The following is a 9,226-nucleotide window of genomic DNA, read 5'->3' on the forward strand; positions in this document are numbered from 1 at the left end:
GCCTGAAGAACAAGCACATTGCAAAAGCATTATGTTTCCTTCCAGTGGCAAGATGGATGGGAAAAGTGCCAGCCACTTGCTATAACCCTTTTGTCATGCCAATTGCTGGCTGCTATGAGGATGTACTTTAGATACCTCCTTAGAAAAGAGCTCTGCATCTCATCCTTCCAGATGGAGGAGGAATGATTCATACACACATAAGCATGCTAGAATGATGGCAGAAGAGAAAACATTTTCTTTATGTTTTCTGTTTTGCATTACAGACATGCTCAGGGCCTTAATCACAGCAAAAAAAGAAAAAAAAATGAACTGAAGTCGGTGACACCTCATGCCCCAAAGATGTTTGTACAAAACCCCAATGGTACTTCTCCCTGGCCATGTCAAGCCTCACAGTGCAGGCACACACCTCATGTGCCTCATCCCCCTGCTCTCCCATTTTCACAGCATTTCTCTGCAGAGAACACAACAGAATAACTCCACTGACATATCACACAATAACAAATCTGGGGAAAGGATCCAAGAGAGAGGGATCAGGAGTGAGGAGCTCTAAACTGACCACAGACTGAGTTGCAATGCAGAAAAAAATGAAAAGGATCTCTTTTCTTTCCAGACACACCAAGTACTGTTTCTTTCCTGGAGGCCACTGCAGGCATCCTCCTCCTCCTCATCTTACCTGCACAGCACCTCTGTCACACACTTCCCCAGCTCTCAAGGGCCCTGTATCCTGTGAATCTCGTTCTGCTTCTCAGCACTCAATTCCCACCCATTTACTTTCCTCTGGCCTCTCTGACTTGTGAAGTCCTTGGAGCAGAAATTATCTGTAAGCACCTGGAAAGTACCTGAAATATCCCTGAGTCCTACTGCAAATAAACAAACAAACAGCAGTGCACAGTATGAGTATTAAGCCAACCATGTAACAGTCATCTCTGACATCAAAAATTAGGACTGCAGCTTCTTCCTGTGGACCAGGAAAACCTTCAGATTTGCTTTCTCTGCTATTCACCTCACTCTTTCCCCCCATCACGTTATCCATTTCTGGAATCCATGCCTCACTTTTTATTATAAATTATTCTAATCAGGGTTTGTGGCATGGCAGAAATCCAGCATAACCTTCAGAAATATACATGCATACTGGCTATATAGCTTCTTTATTTCACAGGAGCCTTTCAAAGAACCTGGTATAGGGTCTGGGAGGATTTGGCATCTTTTTTTCAGCACCATCCCTGTGGTGATGACCCTTTCCTAAAGGGTGCTAGATGCATTCACCTACACTATTTCCTCTCTTTGTAAAAATCTCTCATTAAAGCCAGGAAAAAGTGTTCAAGCAGGAATTTTTCCTCAGCGGTTTTTTAGGTTGAAATAGTGTGACTTGGAGGTGGCAAAGGGGATAGAGACAATATCTGAAGTCAAATGCAGACCACCTTTCCCACTCCATCCTCCTTTGAATGGGAAGATGTAAGATGGGCTGGGTAATTGCTCCAGCTCCTTCACAATCATGGTTCAAGTGGGAAAGAAAGGCAAAGGAAAAATGAAAAAATAAAACAAAAACCACACAATAGCCCCAGAAATTATAAGGAATCTTAACTTTTCTTGCCCAAGGAGAACAGGCTACTTTAGTAGCTCTTGGAAAAAAAAAATCTCTACACTTTGTTCCCTCATGCTGCAATAGTTCCAGAAGGAATCTGGATCTGTGGCTTTCCCATAAAAGTAATAAAGAGGTTCTGAACCCCACAATGGGGAGGGGCAATAAAAAAACCTCACAACAACAAGCAATTTAAACACAGAGCACTGCCATCTTGTTAAATAATATGTTAAGAACTCATCTGCAAGTCTGTCTTGGCCTATGAGGGACATCAATCAGGAAGATACAGTAATGCTCTCTAGCATGCAATTAGTCCCTGCTGTAAGCACTTCAACTCTGGATTTCTTGGATTATATTGTTGTTTGTAACAACTATTACTGTTGCTTTGTAGGAGTGATAGGATAGCTGTCCAAGCACCACAATCAAATTATGCCACCAGGACATTTGGGCAAGGGATTATCACAGCAAAGGAAATGGATTATCACAGCTTTTATTTTGAACAAGGATAAGAACAAGATGAGATATCATTTTGAACATGGCAGGAGGGACAGAAGAAAACTGTATCTGAGATTTACTTTTCTACCTCCTTCCTCTTTTGGATTTTTCAAGATTGGCAGATTTTTGTAGCATGCCTATCTGAAAAGACAGAAAGTGCCTTTTCTAGAATTTGCACTGAAATATCTGGGAACAGAATAAATTTAAAATATTCCAAATCAAAGGACAGTTAAAACAGCCTCCTTGGATTGGCTGAATGCCTGTTCCTGGGCATTTTCCCACTGCATATCTGCCACTATTTCTTTCACTTGACATCAGGCAACAACCATCACCACCACCAGGTTTAAAGACTTCAGCTCTGCTTTGAAAGTTTACCATCACATCTGTTCCCTGTCACAGGAAGGAGGGCTGCTCACCTCCCTTCAGTTGAGCAGGTTCAGCAAAGAACTGATGTGCTCCTTTAAAAAGGTTTAATAGTTAAAAGTTCTCTGAAAAAGGTTGCATCTTTGCCTATCTCATTTGACACCTTAGTTCTCACACTGCACCTCAAAACAAGTGTTAGCTTTTTTCATTTTACAAATCTTGTTTGATTTTTGAAAACAATATTTTGGTATCTTCAACACATACCCTTTTGGTGCACGCTGAATCAACAGACCCTGATTCTGACCTAAATTTGTTTGGCCAAATATTCTAGACAGGATGAAGGAAAACACTAGATTTTTACACCCCTGCGATGCAGTTTGAGAGGTCATTAATAGCTATCACATATTACAGAGAAGAAAAGACAAAACCAGAAAAGACAGCCAAGTTTAGAGAAGCAGAAAAACGAAATTTTTAAAAATGTGAGCTCTGCAAAGGCTAGAAGAAGCAAAAACCCTGCTTTGTTACAGCACAGGGCATAAGTCTGAAAACTGATGACACCTGGGTATAATTTCTGGCTGTGGCCTTGACTCCTTCTAGATGATTGCACCAACTCAAGTCACACCTCCAGCAGGTTCTCCCTTCACATTTTCCACTGGGCTACAGGTCAGCAGTGGTAAACCCTCCCCTTGCCAAGGACAGAGGACACTAAATATTATAGGCATGACACACTTCAACATGGACCTTGCAATTCTATAGGCAAGCAGCAACAGTGGTAGTTGATTAAGGCTGGAAGGACAATAACAAATAAAATAAAATTAAATTAAATTTAAAAAAAAAACAACCCTAGAAGGAAGTGGAAGGAATCAAAACAACAATTCCAAAACAGGAGTTCAGTAGGATAGGTGATTAAAAGGTTCTTAGAAGGGACAATAACACACAAACAAACAAAAGACGAAAGAGTCAAAGGCATCCACAGGAATATCTGACTTCATTTGACAGGTGGAAAAGAGGGTGAGTTCCTTTTTTTAACAACAATGCTGAAATTGGGTAATCCAACAAGCAGTATTTTATTTTGCCCCACAGAAAAGACATGAATATAGACGTGTACATTTTTAAGAAAAAGACTTCAAGTTCTCAGTGCACTTGTTTTCAGAACCAATGCTTTAACCACATTAGCAAGGCTATGACAAGACCACAGAGTAACTACAATTCCTTCTTTATCTAGAACCTGCTTTTTCAGAGTCACAATCACTAAAAAATTTTTAAAAATTTTGCAGTTTTGAGAGACTTCACCCTTGTTGTTTCTAGGGATTCCTCCCTACTTTAAATGGTAGGAGCTAAAGAGGTTTTGTTCTGGTTCAGCTAAGATCTCTTTATCCTTTTTCCTTTCCCTCTCCCCTGTATTTCTGTGCTTTTTAACTGGACACACATGGCCAATGCCAGATATGAAGTACTGTGGATCACTACAGCTGTGGGTAAATATTTTAGAGAATCAGGAATTTAATTGCAGATCACATTACTTCAACATCTCTGCCCTTCCTGTCACTTCACCTGCTTGTAATCATTAGAAAGCAGAGTGTCATTTCTAAGCTGTAGCTGAGCACTAAAAGCACCATGCTGGCCTTCCCTGGATCTACTTAATTAGAGATTAGCAGAAACAAAGCATAAGGAGACTATAAACATAATTTTGCCAGTTGATCAGCAAAACAGGTTTGGGTCACCAAAGAGATAAGAGTAAGGCTGCTGTTTTATCTGGGTGGCAGGACTTGGCACCACACCTCCATCAAAATTCCGTCTGAAATGTCAATGTGAACCACAGAACCAATTTCCCAAGCCACCGACCTTTAGTGTCATCTGCATCACACCCCCAGCATTTGGGACTGTTTCTCTTCACACAAGAACATGCTCCACAAGCCTCATGAGACTCGAACTCTGTCCCACAGGCTGCTCACAGGTCACAGAAGAGAAGGAAGGAATCCGCAGGGTTGGACCTTCTCAGTCTCACAAAGTCCCCCAAATTAGCACCCACCACAAAGGGGTCCCCAAAAGTAGACCTTAGAGTGAACAAATCACTTCATCAAGAGTCACCGCACCCAGCTACATTAAAACAGAATCATTTAATGCCGAATTTAAGTCCAATTTGAATCGGGAAGAGGAGAAGGAAAAGCAAAGCCCTCGGATTAGAAGACAGCCGTTCCCATTTGCAGCTCCTCCCAATTAAAATGTTTTATATAGATCATCAGAACCTAATGCATGGTACACGTTCCACAGCGTGCAACATAAGGCTGCTGGTCTGTCATGTCTCTGTAAGAGCTCAGTGTGATGAATGATCTGGATACTTGTCGCTCTGGTATTAAAAGCAGGAGAAGCTTTGAGACAAAGAAATAAAGGCCAATGCATATTGCACATCTTACAGTGCTCAGTATCATTCCCTCTGAAAACAGTTAAGGTCACTATTTCTCTTTTATTCTGAATGCAGATTTAGTATCCTCCAAATCCTTGGGAGAATTTAATTTAAACCAGAAACAGGAACATAGAGCATTGGGGCTACAACAAACAATGCGGCACCAGCACGTCATACAAAAAATAAGTGATCTTCCCTTTTGCCTCTGCTGACAAACAGACACACATGAAGCCTCTTGCAGGCCAGGATGTTAGTGAGATTTCTGGAAGACAATCTAATAAATAAAGATTTTAAAAGAGTTTTTAAAGAAGCAAAACAAACCAAACCTGACTACTGATTGCCAGAACTGAAAAACCTGCCTTTCCAAATCAACTAATGGCTTGGCAAGCCTATGTGAAAGGCAGGCAAACAAACAGCATCTTTCCCTTTTAACGTGGAATCTGCAATAAGAAAAAAGAAATCAGCTTTTTATTGATCTCCATAATGCCATCTTCTACAGCTTAACAAACTCACTCAGCTGCTAATGCTAATTCACTGATGCTATGGAGCCTTCCCATATAATTATACACCCTCCACTTCCCTGAGCCCCAGGGCAGTGTTTCTAACTTTCCAGAGGACCACTGCACCAAAAGTAGAAACAAAAAAAATACCTTTCATTACCCAAAGCAAACTGCAAACCAAATTTTGCCTATTTAGATGGGAAGTTAGAGACACTTGTTTTTTTAAGACGGGGAATAATCTGCCAGTCTGCATGTATTTTCAGATGTGATATCATGACAACCAATTCCCATTAAAACTCTCCCTGTCTCTGTTACTTTTCTTCCTAAGAGTACACAAGAATACAACGTATCGATATTGCAACCATTTTGACTTCCAGGGAGAAATTTTGAAGTCCTTCACAGCTCAGAAGGGTTACAAGAGGATGATTCGGAAACAGACATGGAGACTTTCATGAATGTCACTACAACTAACATTGTAAAAAAGTTACAGAATGTTACCATTGCTACAGGGATGTATATTTCAAAGATGTTTTTCTTACGCTTTTCTTCTAAAAAGGCAACCCTGGAACACCTTCTAAACCAAATTTAAGGAACATATCTCCTCCAAGTCTAAAATAAAAAATGTCCTAAATAATTAATGAAGTAAACTCTGCCATTTTTCTCCATTTCTCAAACAAATTCAAGCAGGCAGCCCCAGTTTATTTCAGCGAGAGTTTTGTTCAATTATGGACGGCAGGATTCGGCCCAGTTGATCTAGTACTGTCTATCTGGAAAAAATGTGATGGAGCTCTGCAGTGTAAACACCCTCCCCGAATGACTGTACCTAGAGTCCCCTATCCTGCTCCCCCTGTTTGCCCTGCCTAGATATTTCAGATCCAACCATACTCGGTTCACCACATCCATCAAGATTCAGCGAATAAAACTTGATTTTGCTATGGTTTCCCATGAATTAACTTGGAACCGGTTAATCTGTTTCCTCTGAGAACGGTGAAATGCGTGGATTTTTTTTGTTCAACAAACAAACAAGTTGACAGTATCAATGCAGAGTTGGAGAGCCTCTAAAAACAATCTAGTTTGCATAATTAATGTTAATTACAATAACATCTCAATCAGTGACACAAAGGCTTAGCAATGAACACAGTCATACGAGGAAGTGAAAACATGAAACAAACACGAAGGGATCTCGCCTTGTTCCGAAGGAGTATCAAACAAACTTCCAAGAGATATTTATGAATAAGTACAGAAAGGCAGAAGACAATTCTGCTTTGTTAGGCATATTTTCTTTGCTTAGCACGGAGCTTTTTTGTGAGGTTGTAGCAAGGCAGTGGATCTATGAGCTAAGGACACACCAGATAGTATTATCTTTCTACAACATCACATCCAAGTCATTATCAACTGCTTTAAAGAAAACCAGCCCAGGGCCTGATGCTCCTGCCAGTGATTTCAATAGCAAACACTTGAACAATGCGATGTGAATGTTTGGGGAGTGGGGGAGGCTCTAGAGACAGAGGGGAATTAAGAAAACAACTCCAACTTGAGCACCAGCGTATAAGTATGGAATCCCACAGGCGCAGAGGAATTTCAGGACAAGATAATTAATTTTTCAACAGTCTTTTTCCTACTTTCCGTAGCGACAAAAGGAAAAGCTAAACACACAGAAAAAACTTACCTGCCCGTTTCACTTGGCAGAACAGTAGCCTTACACAGGGGAGGTTTTTGGTACCTTCACTTAACAAAGCAGATTTACATTTAATCCTCGGAAGTTTTCTTCACAGCCCAAGGGGGAAAAAAAATAGTTATCCAACAAGTTGTCATTTCAAGGAAAGGTAATAAAAGAGGGAAAAAAATAAAAACAACCAAACCAAGCGCCACTCTTCCTCACCCAGATTGGCACTGTAGTACACAAGTAGTCACACAAGCATCGCAGGGAGCACTTGCGCAGTAAAGTGGCACTCTGGAGTGAGTAAGGGTGGTGTAATTGGGTCTGATGAGGGGAGGATTCACAGCTTGGCACGTCATTACTACACGGGCCTCTCTCTCGAAACGTGAGTTTCTTGATTACTCCTCGCATTAATGCAAATCCGCTCTGTTGACGAAGTTACAAACCAGTTCGGCAGACCCCTCGTCACAAAAGCAAAATGTAGGAAGTTTTCAGGTTATGTTGGGTAAGTTGCCCCTTGGGAAAATGACTGATTTTCAATTTCATGTCAATATCACAGCTAATTTATTTTTGTTTCCCTCCTTCTATTTATAGATGAAAGCAAGAGAGAATTTAGTAAAGATGTAATTTTCTCTAGAAATTCGCTGACCTTCTGCATACACTTGAGTACTCACTGAGTAAAGCCATACTTGACTAGGACTTATTTGCAAAAGTGTTTGCCTTCAGAAAGAGAAACTTTATGTGCAGGATTCCCAGAATGATGCTGGCCTTTCCTCTTAACAAAAGTTCAGTAGATTTTTTTTTTTTTTCGGATGCCTGAGATAGATGATTTTTGGAGCTCTGTGAGGTTTCGTAAACCTTCAATCCAGCAATTAATTTCCAGATGATACAAATTACAAAGATCGAGCAATTAATATTAATAAACCCAGCAGAGTACCGAGGCTTTGGACGCCCTGTGCATGGAAGCACTGCTGTATTTGCTGGGGTTTTCCATGCCTCTGTTTGATTTTAGCTGCTCTGTAGGCACAGCACACGAGAACGTATACCACACTCACGTTCTAAAAATACATTAAGGAGAGGGGGAGGGAAAAAAAAATAAAAATCAATAGCAGTGAAACAGAGACATAAGCATTTCACATCAAGCGCTCCCAACACCAAGCCAAGACACCCAAACTCCCCGCTGCGGACCGCGGCTTCCCCTTTCCAAACACGCATGTTCCTGCCACGGCAAGTGAAGCCCAGGTAACAGGGAAATATCCAGGGATGACAGGGTGGGAGGAGGATGGAGCACCTAGAGATACAAAAGGTGGGTTTCCCCGCTTTTCCAGGACGGACAGAGTGGCCAGAGCCGGGCGCCTTTCAGGATACCCTCACGTCAACCATCACCACAGCCTCGACCAGGGCGGGGAAAAAAAAAAAACAAAACAACCAAACAAAATAAAATCAAAATTACAACCGTGCCGGCAGCACGATTAGAAGTTGGCAACGACGCCGTGGGGGTTATATCTATATCTATTTTTTTTTTCTCCGCCTTCTTTCGCAGTCCGAGAGGGCAGCGCCAGGCTGCGCCGTGAGGGGAATGCCCCAAGTTTGTTCCAGTTGCCGGGGCTGGCCCGGCCCGAGCCCCCCGCACCCCCAGCCCCTCAGCGAGCCCGGGAGGGCCGTGCCCGGCACTCACCCGCTCCGGGGGCTCCGCGGCGAGGACCGGCGAGGGAGGCGCCCGGGGGAGCGGGGGCTCGGCGCTGAGAGGGGGCGAGGAGGGACACGCGGGGGAGGGATTTAAACCGCGGGGAGGTCAATGTAAAACGAGCGGCGGGGGCGGCTGTGCCCGGCTCTATCCCATGCCGCCGCGGCGGCCCCGGGCGGCGGCCGAGCTGAGGAGGGTGAGCCGGGTCGGCAGGCGGCGGGGAGGATGTGACACGGTGACAAGTGCGGCCCGCCAGCCCTGTGCCGGGGGAGGGGGGCCGGGGCAGCCCAGGCAGCGCCGCCCGCCCGCACACGGCATTGACGGCGCTGCCGTGACTCACACACGGGAGTTGGTCACAGGGCGGCACCGCGCGGGCGGGGGCGGGGAGAGCGCCCCGCCCCTCGCCGGCCCGGCAGCCAACGGCGAGCCGCGGCCCGGCGGATTGGCAGCGCGATCAGCCAATGGGAGCGCGCGCCGGCCGGCGGCGGCGGAGCGGCCACTCCGGCCCAGCGAGTCTTCTGAGGACACTCCGCCG

General features: G+C 43.9%; 1 protein-coding gene across 2 annotated transcripts in view; it reads right to left on the reverse strand.

Moving 5' to 3' along the window:
- SERTAD2 (SERTA domain containing 2) overlaps nucleotides 1-9,001 on the reverse strand; it is a 78,806-nt gene extending 69,805 nt beyond the window's left edge. For both annotated transcript variants that reach the window (XM_066316476.1, XM_066316473.1), the window contains exon 1: nucleotides 8,683-9,001. The gene's annotated coding sequence lies outside the window, so the exon portion shown is untranslated. The remainder of the gene's footprint in view (nucleotides 1-8,682) is intronic.
- Nucleotides 9,002-9,226: the final 225 nt, after the last annotated feature.

Source organism: Sylvia atricapilla, chromosome 3, assembly GCF_009819655.1.
Source record: "Sylvia atricapilla isolate bSylAtr1 chromosome 3, bSylAtr1.pri, whole genome shotgun sequence".
NCBI classification, from domain to species: domain Eukaryota; kingdom Metazoa; phylum Chordata; class Aves; order Passeriformes; family Sylviidae; genus Sylvia; species Sylvia atricapilla.